General features: G+C 37.5%; 1 protein-coding gene across 1 annotated transcript in view; it reads right to left on the bottom strand.

Moving 5' to 3' along the window:
- LOC128659695 (uncharacterized) overlaps positions 1 to 19,664 on the bottom strand; it is a 304,258-nt gene that overhangs the window by 40,122 nt on the left and 244,472 nt on the right. The gene's annotated exons all lie outside the window — the stretch shown is intronic.

The raw sequence follows: 19,664 nt of genomic DNA, 5'->3' as shown, positions 1-19,664 counted from the left end.
GTGTGAAAAACAAAGTAAATGGCAATAAAAAAAAACGAAGAAAATGGCAATCAAAAAAACTTAGTTATAAATCAGCAATCTTCAATCACAGTGCCAACATACTTAAAAAGTGGTCCAAAGTGAAAAAATAGTAAAAATATTAAAAATATAACAAACGATCCACCTAAGGAAAAAAACAAAACAAATATAGTGTAGAATGTCCTATAAAATTGGCAATAATGGAATAAGGCTTACCAGTGCTGGTCTACGTGTTTCGGCCCGTGCTAAGCCTTTATCAAGACTGGTTTGTGAGTGCTAAATGGTGGCCTTATATAGGGCAGTTTGCCGGATATTGCAGAATTGTTTACTTCCGTTTTCCTCATTTTTTCGTATTTAATCAGTGGTTGTAATCTTATAAAATTAAATTAAAGTTATAAAGGATATTTATTACGAAACCTATTAAGCTTAGAGTATATTAAATTTATGAAATCCTCTTGTCTTTCCTTCTTAAATTTAACTTATAGTAATTATTCTCTCAAAGAGTTAGATTACAACCACTGATTAAATACGAAAAAATGAGGAAAACGGAAGTAAACAATTCTGCAATATCCGGCAAACTATTTCTATCCTCATTTTTATGTCCATTCTTTGAATATTCAGGATTGCCAACATTGTTTTTAATTTCTAATTGTTTATATTTTCTGTCTATTTGTACATTTTAGCGACCAGTATCACCCTCTGTTTTTTACCATTTTTTCTCTCATTCATGGATCCATGAAGTATATTTATTGTGTTATTATATGCATTGTTTTTTACTGAAGAGCATTTATTTTTATATATCTTTATATAACTTATGCATTGTTTTTAACTGTCATTTGTGAGGATTCTCTTTTGATTAAATTAGTTTTTGATAAGTTATTATCTGTTTCCTTATACCTTAGCCTCCTTAGGGTAGGCGCCTGGGCCCCCCCCCTTTTTTCCCCATTCCAATACCTCCCAGATACATCCATCAGATACACCAATTATTTAGTTCTTTCAAATGGATTGTAAGTTCCCATGGGAATAGGGCCCTCGATTCCTCCTGTATGTGTTTGTAAATTCTGTCTCTTAGAAGTTTTATATTATTGTTTTATTTAAATTAACTATATCCATGGACATTGCTGCGGAATATGATGGCGCTTCATAAATAAAGTATAATAATATAATAATATGGAACAGGATATCCCCCAGAACCAATAAATCCATAAGGTAGCGCTCTACAACTATCATGTCTATTGCCTCAGATAACCTCATGTCCATCTATACACCTTTAAAGGGGTGGCACCATTTATCATCATGTCAGTATAAAGTTCACTCCTATGCTCTAATCAGAGCTTGGTATTGATGCGCACCTTGTATGTGTTACTTCCACTGAGTCTTGCTGTTAAATCAAACTGTTATTCCATTTGGAACACTACAACCTCCGCACTCTGTAAATAGTTTCCTGCCTTCAGACCGGGAACCTCATCCGAAGCGGAACAGCTGATGTGATGTCACACGCCAACAACCGCACACAGATCAGCTTACCGGTAAGACTGCTACTTCACTCCAGATCATATTGGACCTACTTCCTTTTATACTTGGTATCTTATGGCGAAACTTACGTAAACCTCTGCTGTACTCCCTGTTGCCACCTGTACCACAATAGAGGCTAACCATAGTTGCACCTAAAATTAAGGGAGTGAGTCTGCTTCTTATGTTAAAAACACATTTTAACATTACTTGTGAAACTAGAAGCAGGAGCACTACCACAAACTACACTATGTATATAGTTGCAATATCAACTTATAAACTTAAAAATCCAAATTTACAGTTGAGGTTCTAAACATCCTAAGTGAAGACTGTTTATTCCTTTCAGGTATACTCAGAAAATTAACAGGATAACATTTTCATTTTTGACATAATACCAAGCATTGAAAAATGAACCCAGTAGATTTGGTAGCTCATGTCCAAACACTCACAGATAGGGTAGAGTCCATTACCCAAGCATTGAATGCATTATAACAAGAAAACTCATCCTTGAAAGCCTATATAAAAGATGTAGCAGAGAAACAAAAATCAGATTCCTACCCTGAACCTACCATAAGCCTAGCTGATAAGTCTTCTGGAGACCGTAAATGCTATAGTGAATTTAAGAATTCTTGCTATTTGCTATTTACTTTAAAGCCCAGAACTTATCCCATTGAACACATATAAGTACTCACTACCATATCATACCTCAGGGGGGAGCCTCGCATATGGGCCAATTTATTTTTTTAAAATATTGATCCTATCCTACATTCCTTGGACCTATTTTTTACTGCAATGTCCCAACTGTATAAGGATCCATTTAAGCAACTCACAGCCCAGAATGCAATGAGATCACACAGACAGTCAAAAAGACCAGTTGAAGAATACATTACCGAGTTTAAAAAATGGTCCAAGAATAGTGGGTGGAATGATCTCTCATTAAAGAACCAATTTAGACTCGGGCTCTCAGATCCCTTAAAGGATGAGCTTGCACGTCTTGAACCCCCATATACACTTGAAGGGTTAATTAATCTCAGCATAACACTAGACAGACATCTTAAAGAACGTAGATGTGAAAGAAATATTAATGATTACTCTGCGAGATGAACAAACCCATATAACACCACACCACTTAGCACTAGGTCAACTCCAAAACAAAGTCCTGAACCTATGGAAATAGGGGTAATGAAGGGGCCACTAAATCCCCAAGAAAAATTAAAGAGAAAACTGAACAACCTGTGCATGTATTGTGGAGCCATCGAGCACTCGGTGAAGGACTGTCCAGCTCTTGCACATCAAAAAGAGGGGTAAGATGTACACTTCAACTTATTGTTTGAATTTAAGGACATCTAACTCAAGCCACTGATCACTATCTATTATTTTACAGTGGGAAATTCATTGACTTAAGAATCAGGCGATTATTGACTCTGGAGCAAGTGCAAATTATATTGACTCAACCTTCATACATGAAAATAAAATACCTCTATTAAAAAAAACCATGACGAATACATCACATTTGATGTTATTCACTCTCCCCTATTTCCCATCATACTGGGATATTCCTGGTTAAAATTGCAAAACCCTGTGATATCATGGAACACTTCCACAATAAATTTTACTTCAGAATACTGTATGTCTAGGCTTACTAGAAGTCCCACTTTTACTGGGATTGTCCCTGTTTAGAGGCGCTGTCCCAGTGTCCCACCCAGTTGTTCATTCTGTCCCAGTAGGGTTGCCACCTCTGGGTTTCAAATCATGTATCCGGGTTTAAGACCGCCTGAAACCTGGACACATTATTCAAAATGACTGGACTGTGGCTCTCCAGCATAGTTGGATGCTGGTACGTTATTACATACAGCCCTGCTTAGCTTAGAGTCTGTGTCCTTCAAAGTTTACTTTTAGTAAAACAGACTGAGTGAGCAGCATAGGGTTTTTTAATTTTGTAGTACTACTTGGTTTATTTTTCTAAGAATTTAACACCCCCCGACCCCTGGTGTCATTGCCGGTAATACACCTTTAGGGGAATCATATGAGTATGATCAGGAAGTACAGACAGGCAGGATTTTTGGCCTGGATCTTGCTTTACTGCATGCATACAGCATTTTGGCTATAATCTTCCTGCATTATGGTATAGCATAGCCTCTTAAACAGCTTTAGCAGGTACGTGTTTCTTTTTTACTTTCATTCAATGTTGTATTTATGCCTTATCAGTATTTGGCTCTGTTCCTTAATTAGACACATAAAACACATATTACACTGCAGATATTAAATTGTGTGATGTATACGCTTTTCACTATTTTATGAAATTGATAATTATGCTGGATGTTTGGCATTATTTAGAATCTGAGATTTAGATGAATGATTTATTTGCTCATGTTGTGTGTGAGTTGCCATGACAACGTAATGGTGCCTTTTTCACTAAGGGGTGGTGTTATGGTCTATTTAAACTGTGTGATTCACTTGTTTGACTGAGGAAGGGTAGAGTATCCACAAAACATTACGCATATAAAAGCTACAACTTTAAAAGGACCGGTAATAGCCATGCCCCCTTGAACACACCCCTGGCCACACACCCACAGGCACCACACCAGGTGGTCCCAGTTTCACCTCTAAAAATTATGGTAAGCCTATGTATGTCCACATGTCATCCCACTCACCACATCCTTCACAGCTCAGTAAATAATATACCAGAGGAATACTCAGATTCCCATGATGTGTTTAACAAAAAGGAGGCAGAAAATCTGCCACCACATCGGAAATATGACTGCCCCATAGAATTAGTTCCAGAGACAGACATACCCTGTGGACAAATATTTCCCTTATCTAAACCGGAGTTAGAACATCTCAAGGAATATTTGGAGGAAAATCTGAGGAAGGGGTTTATATGACCTTCCACATCTCCTGAGGGAGCTGGCATATTTTTTGTAAAACAGGCTTGAAGCATATATGGAAGCCAATTAATATGGGTGCAGTATACTCACTCCATAAGATGAATCTGTACAGCTGAAAGGAAACGTAACATCAGATGGCAAGAGTCCACAGGTTCCTGATGTCAAATACTGAATTTTCAGGTATATCCAAAATTGGACTATAAATGAATTGAAACCCATATTAATTGGCTTCCATATATGCTTCAAGCCTGTTTTCTCTTCACTTACTAGAGAAAATCACTCAATAGACCAGCGCCATCTACCACTACTATCTATCTATACACAGTCACAAGGGAGAGACTGCAAGAAGGCTGCGGTCTGACCTAAAGGAGAGTATCAGTTCTTAGTTCATTTGTACAGAATATTGTGTGTTTTTTTCCATCTTGCACCTCTATATATTGCTTGTTTTTAGATTAGGATATGTGGACCGAGCGCTAAGGGGAAATGGCCTTATGCTTACTATCAGTATAGCCTCCTAGTAGGCTAATGGATGTAAATGCAAAAAAGAGAGATGATGGTAAGCGCTAAGAAGCTTAAAAGGCTAAATAGAGTACAATTTATTAAATGACAATGTTTTAACATGAATTCAATTTAGTAAAGATTAAAATAAGATGCATGGATCCATGTCTAACAGTACTAAAAACTATAATAAAAAATATAAAAATACATATATATATATGTCAATATACACAATAGAATCAGAGTTGAGAATATCCTAGTGGTGGTATAACAAACCAAATAAACTCAGTGAAATAGTCGGAAATATACCGATAAAAAAGAAACACAATGCAGTACTGCAAGTGATCACACAAAAAACACACAAAAGTAAATGTTGATATGTGCACATATAAAACTTATAATGTATCCAATGCGGTGTGGATAAAGTCACAATAAAATCCCATGTGGGTCCGTGGAAGTGTCCTCAAATGTGACGTAGAGAAAAAGTTGTGAAAAATTATATGAAAAATATATATATACAAATGCCAAAAATAAAAATTGTAAAATCCAATTAGCTAATCCAAAATTGTTGTGGGATGAACACGGGTGTGAACAAGCTGAACAAATGGTACTGTGCAATCAAATAGTCAAAGCAAATGATGAAAAAGCAAAAATAAAGTGAAAAAATGAAAAAATGTGAATAAAATTACTAAGAAAATAATCTGGAACAAATGGCACATCCGTATAAGTACATAAAAATCAGATAATCCAATGTCATAAAACCATAGTACATTGATAGCACCGTAAAAAACTATAAAGGAAACAAAAGAAAAACAAATAGTGCAACACTGTGTATAATAAACAATATTGGTAATAAAAACCAAGCTCACCAGTATGCCAACGCGTTTCGGCCTAGACTAGGCCTTTCTCAAGACTATACTGTATAATGAGGTCTGGGAGCTTAAATAGGGTAGTTGCAGAGATGATTGGTACTATTTTGGCGCCAAAATTTGGAAACGACCTCCCCTTCCTGTTTGGCCCATTGCATCTCTGGGATACTTCCTAGTGTCATATTTATGTTTATGTCCTCAATCATAAATACATTCAGTCAAAAACATGTAGTGACCTTGACCACTAATAATATTCAAGAGTAAATCTGCTTTCCTAAAACATGTATTTTAACCGCTTATCAGTATGACTCCGGTAAACTTATGCGGACCAAAAGGAGACTTTCACTTTGGCTCCGTTTATGATCTAAATTCCATTCCCCACTTAGGATCTGACTAGCGCTTTGACTTTGGATCGGTCTGTTAACCCTGTTAGTGTGATGCTAAATCTATATATATATATATTTTTTTTAATAGTTTTTTTATTGAGGTTTTATAATTTGGCATGCAAACAAGATATTGCTGAGAAAAAGCAGAAGAAGACAATACAATCATATTTCACGTGTTGAACAATGTGTCAGTGATATATCAACCAGGGAATATTAATAAATCATAGAAAGACATGCCATTCAAGTTATATACCTTCTCACCTGCTCCAGAGGCCACTTTTGGACCTCACGATGTGTAGGAGAAAAACACCAGAAGGTAAACTGGTATCTAAGAGACCACTCATGGGTCCCAAATTAACCTCAGATTTTATATTGTATTTCTTAGGTGTAAAATTTTTTATTTTTTCTTTAGATGTAGAATTATCTATGCTGCTGAATTATGCCAAATACCCCCATAGTATTGTTAGCTTTAACATTATAGAGGGTCCTCATCATAAGGGCCAGTCTAAACGGCCTCTTGTAGTAACTGATTACAATTAAGGTGCATGACACTAGGGCACTGGACAATTGTACTCTTTCCAAAATCGCCAAGACCTAATTTTTATAAAGGTGCAATTTGTGGGTATTGACACGGGAAAGCAAGGTTAGTAAGATCAAGCCATTATTGGTCAGATGTCACAAGTAGAAACCCTAGATGTACTAAGATAAAAAGGCGAGGGTAGTGTCAAGAGAGCGTCAATTTTAACTAATAACTGCTATTAAGGTTAATTTTATAATAACTGTTGGCATACTCATATTTCTTATGTAATATATTAAGGAGTGTCAAATAAGCACTGAGCCGATAAGTTAAAAGCATCCTATGTATGAGGACCCACAAATCTGGAAAATACAGTGATCTCACTCTCTGGTAACAAGATACCGTGAAATCAAGTGTGCATTATGTACCTATGGACAGTGTTATACAATTCAAAATAGACAGAGAGAGTCTCCACTTTATATCTAGAATATGCTGCCCCGGCCGCAGGCAGCTCTACTCATGATCCAGAGGGGAGGAGATAGGGTCCTCAACTAGCATGTAGTTTATGCATGTGCAATCACTGTTATAGTTATATAATGACTAGACCCTCACAGATGAAATAATTGATAATAGAAAACAGTTCAAGTTTTTGCAGAAAGCATGTAGTGCCTGACAGATCTACCAAACTGCCTTTGTATATAATAACATGAGAATGACCAATTTAGCAATAGACATATAAGCTCAAACAATAATAAACCCCATATAAGGTTCCCACAAATACACTCATATCGCATTATGGTGGTAGAATAATAGCAGACACAGTAACTTAGTCCAAACAGAACATTGGTAATCTTCATAGAGAGTTCCCATAATTATATTTAACTTAAAGCACATTCTGTGATGGTATAACAGTAGTCTTAGAGATTTTAACTTTGTCCAAACGGGACAACAATAGTCCATACATAGAGTTTGTCCAAACATAACTTACAAATATCTATATCAAGTGTAGGGCAGCCCATAAAACCAGCTTGGCTACTATGAGGTGGTTGAGCATAAACTGGTATAAGCTTATCAGCCTACACCTAGACGCTGGAAAACTTTAGCTCTAAAGTAAGCAGTCATGTCGATCTTACTGCAATCTCTAGAGAGAGAGATGTGGTGACAGGGAAACACAGCAATATTAAATATTGGCCATACTTGCATCGGTCCTGTAGGCCGTGCTTCTGTTGTTCCTCGATGTGTTGAAGAGCCTAGAGTATTAGTAGGCTGAGCGAGGTATGTCTGGTGTCTTACCAGGAGCTGCTGAGAACGCTTATTGATAGCAAGGTCTCCTCTACTTCGTTGCGCTGAGGGGTTCGGCTCTAACCCGTTGTCAGCCAGAAGCGTGGTAACTTGCAGTGAAATCTCTGTGTTTTCGGGCTGCTGTGCTGTTGCTGCGATATCTGGAACCGAGATCACTTCTGCGATAGCGTGTGTGAAGGTAAGTACTGCATGGAGCTCTCCATCGCTTGTGATACCAGCCGCCTCTGATGCTTTCATTCTTGGTGGGGAAGCTTCTGGTCTCTTACCCGGGGCCGCCCCGGGACTCACTGATGCCCCTTCAGATGGTTTGGCTTCGCCGCAATAATTATGGTTGCTCTCAGGAACAGGCTCAAAAGGGGTAATGCAAAATGCCTCACCAAGGGTTACTGAAAAATCCTTTTGATAGGCAGAGAGTAGGCTGCCAATTTCGCTCAATAGGTGGATAGCTTCAATACTAGATATGTCCGTTTCGGGGATATTTGGCTTATGTGTTGTAAAATTCTGCAGAGACTTACAAAATAGCACTGCTGCGTAACGACTAAGGCCCACCAGTGACCTCAGCCGGGGGGTTATGAAAGGCCTCAACCTTAAAGCGTGTTCCGGGCGCTCAAAATCGGATCCATCTTAATAAATTTAGGCTCATCTGATGCAGGATCATTTGTACTTCAAAACTCAGGCTGCGTGGCATCTAGATGAGCCATTTGAAATATTATATTAGACACAGTTGACGGAAAGACTGGAGCAGAATAGTTATGTGCGACTTGTCATGGCCGCCTCCCGGAAGTTACCCCCTAAATCTATATTTTGCTTACACTCTCGTCTTTATGTATAAAATTAAAATTAAAATATCTGAAACCGGATATGCCGGATAATGCGGAAACGGCTTCCGTCTTGGCTTCTGGGATATGTAGTTGCTTACACTTTTCGTCTTTATGTATAACATTAAATTATCTGAAACCGGATCTACCGGATGTTGCGGAAACGGCTTCTGCCTTGGCTTCTGGGTTATGTAGTTGGCTAACCTACTTATCTCCGTGGTATGGCCAGACATAGCGGTATCGACTTCCGCATTGGCTTCTGGGATATGTAGTTATCTAACCAACTTGTCTGCATAATAACAGTAGGGTATCGGCTAAAATGAGCATAACCAGATCTGACGATAATTGTTCCTAATTTGTCTTCTGGGATGTCCGATGGGCTTTAAGAGCCGTATCCCCTTTTAGATTAAGTGTGTGAACTATAATCTATTACTACTGGGAATTTCGTAATGATTGGGTACTGTGTTTTAATTCCCTGTGTTCTTGCCTTTTCAAAGTAGTATCTGTCACTGCTTGTGGGAAAATCGTTTGTAAAACTCCTAAAATTGCCTAAAAATTGCTATTATGTAGCTGTATATTTTCCATTAATCAAAATTTTTATATATATTCCCTAAAATGTTTTTTGTATATTAAATTTATGTTTATTCTTATACCTGGATAGGTTAATTAGCTTTTTAATTCTGGATCTTACTCATACTTCTAATGGTGGAGTCTATAGATATTCTAAAAGAGCTGCTATGCCATCATACAGGTTTTCTAAAAACATTATGGAAACTTCTAAATACGCAAGTCTACCTTGATGCAGTTTGTTAAAAAATGTGTTAGAATCAGTGCATTGAAAACACGGGGATACTGTGGGATAATATAAGGTAGAGTTTTGGATAGGATCTTCCTAAGGGTGACCAACCTTTGGCTATGGGCTTAGGAGATAACGTGATATTAGAATACTGTGAACATATTGGTAGAGGTGACTATTCTTGGTCTATTGTAAGCATAGTAATGTTATAAACCTTTAGTTGCAATGTTTCGTTTCATATACTCATTAGCCCTTCGGTAAGCTATATAATATAAATAAGTCTATCTATAGGAGGTTTCATCTGTAAGAGTATGCGGGACTTTTCTTATTCATAAAATCAGATTCTTGTTCTATGGGCTATTAGACTGATTATGTTTTCCAGTCTTCAGTTGCTTATTCTGATACTTTAGTTTTATGCATGGATCTGTTGTCAGATGTATAATCTCAGATCATTATACTTGTGCTTGTAAATATCTAGACTGGGAAGGTCTTCTATTAAGTATTATGCTCTTATTTCCAGCATTATTATATTCTTAATAGGTCTCTTGCTTCTCCAGTAGAGATTTTATTTTGACAAGTTTATAATCTGCTTGTTCTCGATTCTTATCTAATCCTTGTTTTTTCGGGTTTTTTTTATTATAGAGAAAGGTCGGTTTTTACATTAATTACTCCCACATAGATTTGTGTCTTGGTATATACTCTTGCCTCACAGGGGCTATATGGTTGATGTTTCACTGGGAGTTTGCCCTATTCAAAATGAAGAGGTAATTGTTATAGGTAACCTACTAGATAATTTCTAGCTAGGAGACTACTCCCAAAGACCTTAGTCTCATCAGAATGTTGATGTAAAAGATGCATTTAAGTTATTTCATAGAGAGCAGATGTGCCAGGTCTTCTTTATGGTTCAGACCTCTAGGATAGAGACAGTCCATCATGAAAATCCATCTTGACTCATTGAATAGTAGTTTCTGCTCATGGTTCCCTCCTCGCCAGTCCTTCTTGACCTTTTGTATCTCAATAAACCTGAAATCTTTCAAATTTCCCTTGTGGGTAGTCGCAAAGTGTTTGTAGAGGGGGTATCTGTTTTACTTTTCTCTATACATAGGATGTGTTCCCTAATCCTATCTTTAAGGGCTCTCGATGTTTGCCCTATGTACTGTAACCCGCAGGAGACTAGATAGATTAAATTTTTGTCACTGCAGCTGATCAACTCTTTGATCTTATGTTTCTCGTCTCTATGATATGATGAGAAGGTATCTGATTTTTGCCCGTTCTTACATGCCTTACAGCTTGGACATGGGAAGAAACCTCTAATGTTTTTTCTTTGGTGATCAGTGATGTTGTTAGTGCCTCCTTTTCTTGGGATACTAGGAGCTATCATCATTTTTAAATTCCTAGTTTTCCTGTAGATGAATTTCGGTTGGGAATTTAACTTCTCCCCAATCACGTCATCTTCTTTAAGTATCGCCCAATGTTTCTTAATGATCCTTTCCAAAATGTATCTGTTCTCGCAATACTCAGTTATCATGGGTACATCAATTATCCTATTGTTCCAGATTTTTCCAGGTTTGGTCTTATATCCCAGGAGGTTCTCTCTGTTGATCTTACTAACTTCCTCAATCTTTTCATCCAGGATCTTACTGTCATACCCTCTTTCCAAAAAGCGCTGTTTTAGTGTATCCGCCTGTAAAGTCCATTGTTCTGTAGTAGAGCAGTTCTTCCTTACCCTTAGGAATTGGCCTTTGGGTATATTTGACTTCCATGTAGGATGATGACAACTTGTGTTATGAATGTAGTTATTACAGTCAACCTCCTTGAAGAAGGTTGACGTATCGATCTTACCATTTTTCACTTCTATTCTCAGATCCAGGAAGTCTAATTTTATTTGACTGTATTGGTATGTGAACTTCAGATTCTTTTCATTATGGTTCATCACATTGATGATGTGTTGCAGATCTTCCAATGTTCCACTCCAGATCATAAAGATGTCATCTATATATCTCGAGTATAGGAAGTTAAAATGGGGAGAGAGTAAGCGCTAAAAAGCTTAAAAGGCTAGTAAAAAGTACATTTTAATACATATAAAAATTTACAAATGGCAATCAGACGCATGGATCCATGTCTGACTTAACAAAAAAATATATAATAAACAAATCTAAAAATATCTAAAAATATCCAATGGAGTAAAGCATGTGACGCTGACTTAGTGAGCCAGTGATGAGGAGTTAGAAGGACATGTACATTCAATAATATAAACAACCTAAGTGAGTGATTGAGTGCACACAATAGCTGTCAACAAAGAAAAATAGCATTCACAAAAAAGAAAAATAGCATTCACAAAAAATAGTGTTCACAAAAATTGGCGTACATAAAAAATGTTCAAATGTTCAACCGGTTATATGTAAGTGAATCCAGTAGTGTTTCCTCCAAAGTGACGTGTAGAAATATAACGTGAAGTCAATAATAGTAGAATGTAAACGTTGAGTGGGTCAAATTATTGTGGTTCAGCTGCTAAATTAAAAAATTGTAAATCCGTGAGGTGTATAAAAATAAAAATAACTTGTGAAAAAATCCACGTGGAAAACTTGAATTCAAATGATAAACACAGGTCAAAAATCAAAAGACAAAAATCAAAAGACAAAAATATCAAAAGACAAAAATAGAAAATCAGTGATAATATTAAAAAGCACTAAAGATCTAGTGAAAACAAATCCTTAATTCAGATGTTAAAAATCCTTGGTAAGATCCATAACAAACAAATACATCGATAAAATACCTAAAAGGGAACAAAAGAGAAACAAATAGTGCAACACTGTGTATGATATATAATATAGGTAATTAAAACCAAGCTCACCAGTATGCCAACGCATTTCGGCCTAGACTAGGCCTTTCTCAAGACTATACTGTATCAGAAAATCTGGGAGCTTTAAGTAGGGTCAGTGTTGAAATGATTGGTGCTGTTTTGGCGCCATTTTTAGAGGCACCTCCCTTTCCTGTTTCACCCATTGCATCTCTGGGATATTTCCTATGTTATGTTTCCTGTTTCACCCATTGCATCTCTGGGATATTTCCTATGTTATGTTTCCTGTTTCACCCATTGCATCTCTGGGATATTTCCTATGTTATGTTTCCTGTTTCACCCATTGCATCTCTGGGATATTTCCTATGTTATGTTTATGTTTTCCCATCTTAAAGGTTAATTGGTTCCTATTATTGCCACAAATTCTAGTATAAATCTAGATTTTCCTATTTATTTGTTTTTTATTTTCATTATTAGGTAATAGTAGCGTTTTGTCAATGTTGTTATTATTATATTCTGTGTTAACTCAGTTAGTTTTCTGGGCGGGTTTCCCCTTTCTTTGGGCTCAAATTGCTTATTTATTTACATGGACTGGTTCTCATTTATGAATTGCCCCTGTTGATGTCAAAAACTTAATTTCCAATGCGATCTTATTTTGAAAATTGCTATGACCGGAAGTGGCTTGGTATCGCGGCATCAACTTCCGTTTTAGCTTTTGGGAGACATAGTTTATTCGATTCACCGGTCTCTATCATGTGACCGGAAGTTCTTTGGTCCACCGGTCTGCATCATATGACCGGAAGGTGCAGCATCATATTCCCCATTGGCTTATGGGATATGTAGTTCCCTCACTTATTAGGACTACAGATCTTTCTCAGATGTTCGGTATTACCCGATCTTACTATGGCTCATTGTCTCTATGTGTCTATAACATATAATGTCAGAGTCAATGTGCCAATATGTAATAGAATCGGTTACTGGGAATAGTCAATTCTTTGAATAATGTATGTAATTTCTTACGATGCTGATCTATCACTGCTTATAGTAAAACTGCTTCTAATAAAACTCGCTATATTAATTCTAAGCACATTCTTGGATCCCAATAAAACTCACTTTCTTAATTCTAGGCACATTCTTGGATCCTAATATTGAATAGCTTTACAATTTACTTTTATTTGTTCATACTTTCGTAATGGATAGCCGTTTCACTGCTTCCTTCTAGTTCTTTTGAAAATAAAGCCTATGGGTATTCTCAAGGAGCCATTGAGTCATATATGACCTTGATAAAGTATAGACCTGCAATGTTTATCTAACTTAACATTGTGAGACGTTTATTGCATCCTAATGCTGTATCTCACTGCCAATGGTGGGATGACAAACTGTAATGTCTCAAGAGGGATCAAGGATCTTCCTATCTGTTCACAGTGAAGGTGTAAGCTCAAATCTAATTGGGAGGGTTTCATTACATTTGTATGTGTATATAAAGGACTTAAGGTGACCATTAACCAGAAATCAGCTGGTGTAAGATCAGACGTAAATACACTCAAAGTGATGGCTTCTGTTTGACTTTGGGGCAGACGTGGGGTAGAGGATACAAGATACAAAATCTTCAAATTATGATATTTCATTTCACACATTAAGTAGTCCTACATTAGATTGTTATGTATAGACCAGTGTATGAATACAGGGTTTTTTCTTTTCTATGATACTTTTTTAGTTCAATATGACAATTTTAAAGTTGTCATACTGAATGTGTTCAGTTTGACAAAGCTGGGTGTATTCAATACGACATTGTCGCAATTCTTTAGGTCTATTATTCCCGTGTATGGATCTGTTGCCAGGTGTTAATTACTTGACAAATGTACTTATGCTTGTATATTTACTCATTGGTGCTGATGTATCTTTGTGACCAAATTGTCCTATGCCTGATGTTATGTTTCTCTCTCTGATATGATTTTGTTCTTTAATGAGCGACTAACATTTTGTAATACAGAACAAGTATTATGCCCACTCTAAATTTTTACATTTCCCTTGGTTTTTATAGGAAACGGAGAGGGTTAGTATTTTCGATTTTCACTTCCACTCTAGTTTATAGCTTTCATGTATTTGATCTCCCTTTATAAGTACATAGAAAATAGTGATGAGAGCGGAGGTAAATATTTAGTTGGGATACTGTGTGGGGTAACCAACTTAGCGGTCGCATGTTGGGATCCTATCTCTCTAACTTAGGTCATATCATATTTAAACACTCGGAGATGGATGGTGGTTGTTATTTAATAGATGTCATTTAATGGAGATCAGGTGTGCAAGGTCTTCTTTCTGATTTAAACCTCTAGGGTATAGACAGTCCATCATAAATATCCATCTTGACTTATTGAATAGTAGTTTTTGCTCATGGTTTCCTCCTCTCCAGTCTTTTTTGACCTTCTGTATCCCAAAATAACTAAAATCTTTCAGATTCCCCTTGTGGGTAGTTGCAAAATGCTTGTAGAGTGGGGTATCTATTCTGCCTTTCTCTATGCATAGGATGTGTTCCCTGATCCTATCTTTGAGGGCCCTTGATGTCTGCCCTATATATTGTAATCCGCAGGAGCAGGAAACTAGATAGATCACATTTTTGTCGCTACATCTGATCAACTCTTTGATCCTATGTTTCTCGTTTCTCTGATGTGATGAGAAAGTATCCGTTTTTCGTCCGTTCTTACAAGCTTTACAGCTTGGACATGGGTAGAAGCCTTTAATGCTTTTTCCTTGGTGATTGGTCGTGTCGTTATTATTTCCTTTCCTAGGTATACTAGGGGCTATCATCGTTTTCAGGTTCCTAGTTCTCCTATAAATGAATCTCGGATGTGGATTCAGCCTTTCCCCAATCACGTCATCATCTTTGAGTATCGCCCAATGTTTCTTAATAATCTTTTCCAGGATGGATCTGTTCTCACAGTACTCGGATATCATAGGTACGTCGATTGTTTCATCATCCCAGGTTTTTCTTGGTTTATTTTTATAACTCAGGAGGTTCTCTCTCTTGATCTTACTGACTTCTTCGATTTTATCATCCAACGACTTATTGTCATACCCTCTTTCCAAGAAACGTTGTTTCAGTATGTCAGCCTGTGCAGTCCATTGTTCTATAGTAGAACAATTTTTCTTGACCCTCAAGAATTGGCCCTTGGGTATATTTGACTTCCAGGTGGGATGATGGAAGCTTGTGTTATGGATATAGTTGTTACAGTCAACCTCCTTGAAGAAGGTTGACGTCTCGAGTTTCCCATCTTTCACTTCAATTCTCAGATCCAGAAAGTCCAGTTTCTCTTGGCTGTATTGGTATGTAAACTTAAGATTCTTTTCGTTGTGGTTCATTACATTGATAGTATGTAGCAGATCTTCCAATGTTCCACTCCAAATCAAAAAGATGTCATCTATATATCTTGAATATAGGACCAGGTCCGCGCCAGCTGGACATGAGTCCCAGAAGATGTTTTCCCATAGGCCCATGTAGAGATTGGCGTAGCTTGGCGCGAACCTGGTCCCCATTGCTGTGCCGCACAATTGCCTGTAAAACTGATTATTGTTACAGAAATAGTTGTGATTCAAGATATATTTAATACAGTCCAAAATTAATATCCTCTGTTCTTCTGGTATTTCCTCATCCTTTAGTAGGAATGAGTTTACTGCTTCAATCCCTAGGTCATGTGGGATACTTGTATAAAGTGACGTAACGTCACATGTGGCCATTATATAGTTGTTCTTCCAGGTCATTGAATTTAGCAGTGACAGAATTTGTGTGGAGTCTCTGAGATGTGATGGTAATGATATTACATATTTCTGTAACATCTTATCCACTTATTCAAATAAGTTGCTTGTCAAAGATCCTATCCCAGATATAATGGGCCTTCCTGGTGGATCGTTTAAGGATTTATGGACTTTAGGTAGTTGATAAAATACGGGTGTTTTTGGGTATGGTATTCTTATGTAATTATATTCCCTTTCACTGAGTATCCCTTCGGTTTTAGCTGTTCCGAGGAGGGCATCTAGCTCTTTCTTGAACCTAACTACTGGGTTGCTGCAGAGCTTTTGGTAGGTATTGGTGTCATTTAGAATCCTCAGACATTCGTCCTCATACTTCACCTTGTCCATAATAACAATTCCACCTCCTTTGTCGGCTGGTTTTATAGTCAGTTTATGATTCTTTTCTAGGCTTTTAATTGTCTCCAATTGTGATCTTGTCAGATTATGCCTGATTTTATTACATTTGGTTAAATTCAGGTTCCTGATGTCTTGACAGATATTCATTTCAAATGTCTCGATGTGACTCCCTTTGCTGGTTATAGGGTAGAATGAAGACTTCGCCTTCAGATCAGTATGCGTAAATCTGTTATCTATATTGTTACTTAGAGGTGTTTGATAAGTATCAATGGGAGATTTTAGGAAATGCCTTTTTATGGTTAATTTCCTTACCAGCTCCTTTGCGCTTATGAAGGTTTGAAACTTGTCCATTTTCTTAAATGGAGCAAAGCTCAGTCCATATGAGAGTACCTCTTTCTCTTTTTCTGTCAGAACTGTGGAGCTTAAGTTAAACAGTCCTTTCGTCGTTTTGACAGTATCAACACTTCTGGGGTCGCTACTCTTTGGGCTTCGTGTTATGATCTGTTCAGGCTTCTGTTTCCTTGACCTGCTGCCCCCTCTGGACCCTCTAGAGGTCTTTTTTTGTTTACGGAACAGGATTGTTCTTCCATGTCCAGGTTCTTTCTCTTTAATGTTGATTTGTTTTTCTCTTTTTCCCTTGGTGGAAGGGGGCTTTCCCCTAAAAAAACCTCTCCTGTTTCTTGGCCCTTTTCTTGTATTGTAACACTCCTATGTTGTTGTGGGGTGTGTTTTTGTTGGCCCACCTTCACATTGGAGTATTGCTGGTTGTTTCTCCATTGTGATTCTTTGGATATATTTTGGTTGTAGGGAGGGTCGTCTTTCCAACTTTGTTTTCTGTGTCCGTTATACATGTAATCATTGTGTTCTCTATGGCCTGTATGGGCATAAGGTCTCTCATCAAACCTCGAATGATTTTTCCTTTGGTCCATGAAGAATGGACTCTTTCCATAGTTGTCCCCTAGTGGAAACGGTGATCTTCTATCATCACGATAATGGTGCTGCCGTCTGTGATAATGAGTTTGTGGACGGAAGTGGCCATAGTATGGCCTAGTATTTCCAAACCTGGGTTCATGTTCCCAATTTGTTTGGTCCTGGTTTCTTCTGTTGTCATAGCGTGGTCTCCTTTCGGGGTAGTTGTAGTTGTTATAATCTCTCGGGTATTGTTGGTCCTCCCGGTGTGCATTATACACATAGCTTCTGTTGTATGGAGAATCTCTTGTGTGAGAATAGTAGCTGTTGTTTGGCCTGACAGGGGACCGGAAGTACGGTCTTCGTCTTCCATAACTCTCATTCCCTGTTTTGGAATGGTATCCCTGTTTTTTCTTTTTTCTATAGTTCACCTCTGTCCAGTTGTCTCTTACATCTTCCGTTCTCTCTTCACTGTCTTGTTCTGTTGTGTCTTGCGGACAGTTCCCCCTTTCCTCATACGGTGGGTCGGTCTCTCGTGTGTTGTCCATATCTACCGATTTTTTGGCATCCAATTCTCTATTTAGTTTCTTCATCTTTTTCTGGATTACGTCCTCTCTCGTTTTCGTGACTCGTTTTATTAGAGTTTCTCTTCTTTCGGTTATTTCTTTAGATTCTGGTTCTGTGCTGTCCAGATTAGTTAGTAGTACCTCATCATCTTTAATCTCATCATCTAGTTTTAAGATTAGGGATGACTTAAATTCGATGATGAGTCTCATTAGTTGTCTTGAAGTTTCCAATAGGATATTCATCCATTTTTCTGCAAAATCTGGATCAGCTAACTGAAATGAACACTCTTTTCTAATAATCAAGCCTTTAGGAATGATGTCCAGTTCTAAACATTTGTTTAGAAATGAGATTTCGGCTTTATACTTAACTTCAGAAATAAGAAGTTTTTCTAAGTTTCTGAAAATAGATTGAATGTCTAATCTGTCTGGATCATTGTCATGATCATCTAACGGTGATGTCTGAGGATTCTAAATGACACCAATACCTACCAAAAGCTCTGCAGCAACCCAGTAGTTAGGTTCAAGAAAGAGCTAGATGCCCTCCTCGGAACAGCTAAAACCGAAGGGATACTCAGTGAAAGGGAATATAATTGCATAAGAATACCATACCCAAAAACACCCGTATTTTATCAACTACCTAAAGTCCATAAATCCTTAAACGATACACCAGGAAGGCCCATTATATCTGGGATAGGATCTTTGACAAGCAACTTATCTGAATACGTGGATAAGATGTTACAGAAATATGTAATATCATTACCATCACATCTCAGAGACTCCACACAAATTCTGTCACTGCTAAATTCAATGACCTGGAAGAACAACTATATAATGGCCACATGTGACGTTACGTCACTTTATACAAGTATCCCACATGACCTAGGGATTGAAGCAGTAAACTCATTCCTACTAAAGGATGAGGAAATACCAGAAGAACAGAGGATATTAATTTTGGACTGTATTAAATATATCTTGAATCACAACTATTTCTGTAACAATAATCAGTTTTACAGGCAATTGTGCGGCACAGCAATGGGGACCAGGTTCGCGCCAAGCTACGCCAATCTCTACATGGGCCTATGGGAAAACATCTTCTGGGACTCATGTCCAGCTGGCGCGGACCTGGTCCTATATTCAAGATATATAGATGACATCTTTTTGATTTGGAGTGGAACATTGGAAGATCTGCTACATACTATCAATGTAATGAACCACAACGAAAAGAATCTTAAGTTTACATACCAATACAGCCAAGAGAAACTGGACTTTCTGGATCTGAGAATTGAAGTGAAAGATGGGAAGCTCGAGACGTCAACCTTCTTCAAGGAGGTTGACTGTAACAACTATATCCATAACACAAGCTTCCATCATCCCACCTGGAAGTCAAATATACCCAAGGGCCAATTCTTGAGGGTCAAGAAAAATTGTTCTACTATAGAACAATGGACTGCACAGGCTGACATACTGAAACAACGTTTCTTGGAAAGAGGGTATGACAATAAGTCGTTGGATGATAAAATCGAAGAAGTCAGTAAGATCAAGAGAGAGAACCTCCTGAGTTATAAAAATAAACCAAGAAAAACCTGGGATGATGAAACAATCGACGTACCTATGATATCCGAGTACTGTGAGAACAGAT

This window comes from Bombina bombina, chromosome 5, assembly GCF_027579735.1.
Source record: "Bombina bombina isolate aBomBom1 chromosome 5, aBomBom1.pri, whole genome shotgun sequence".
Taxonomy (NCBI): Eukaryota; Metazoa; Chordata; class Amphibia; order Anura; family Bombinatoridae; genus Bombina; species Bombina bombina.
The sequence above is the reverse complement of the archived record's forward strand: the minus strand, read 5'-3'. Positions and strand labels throughout refer to the sequence as shown.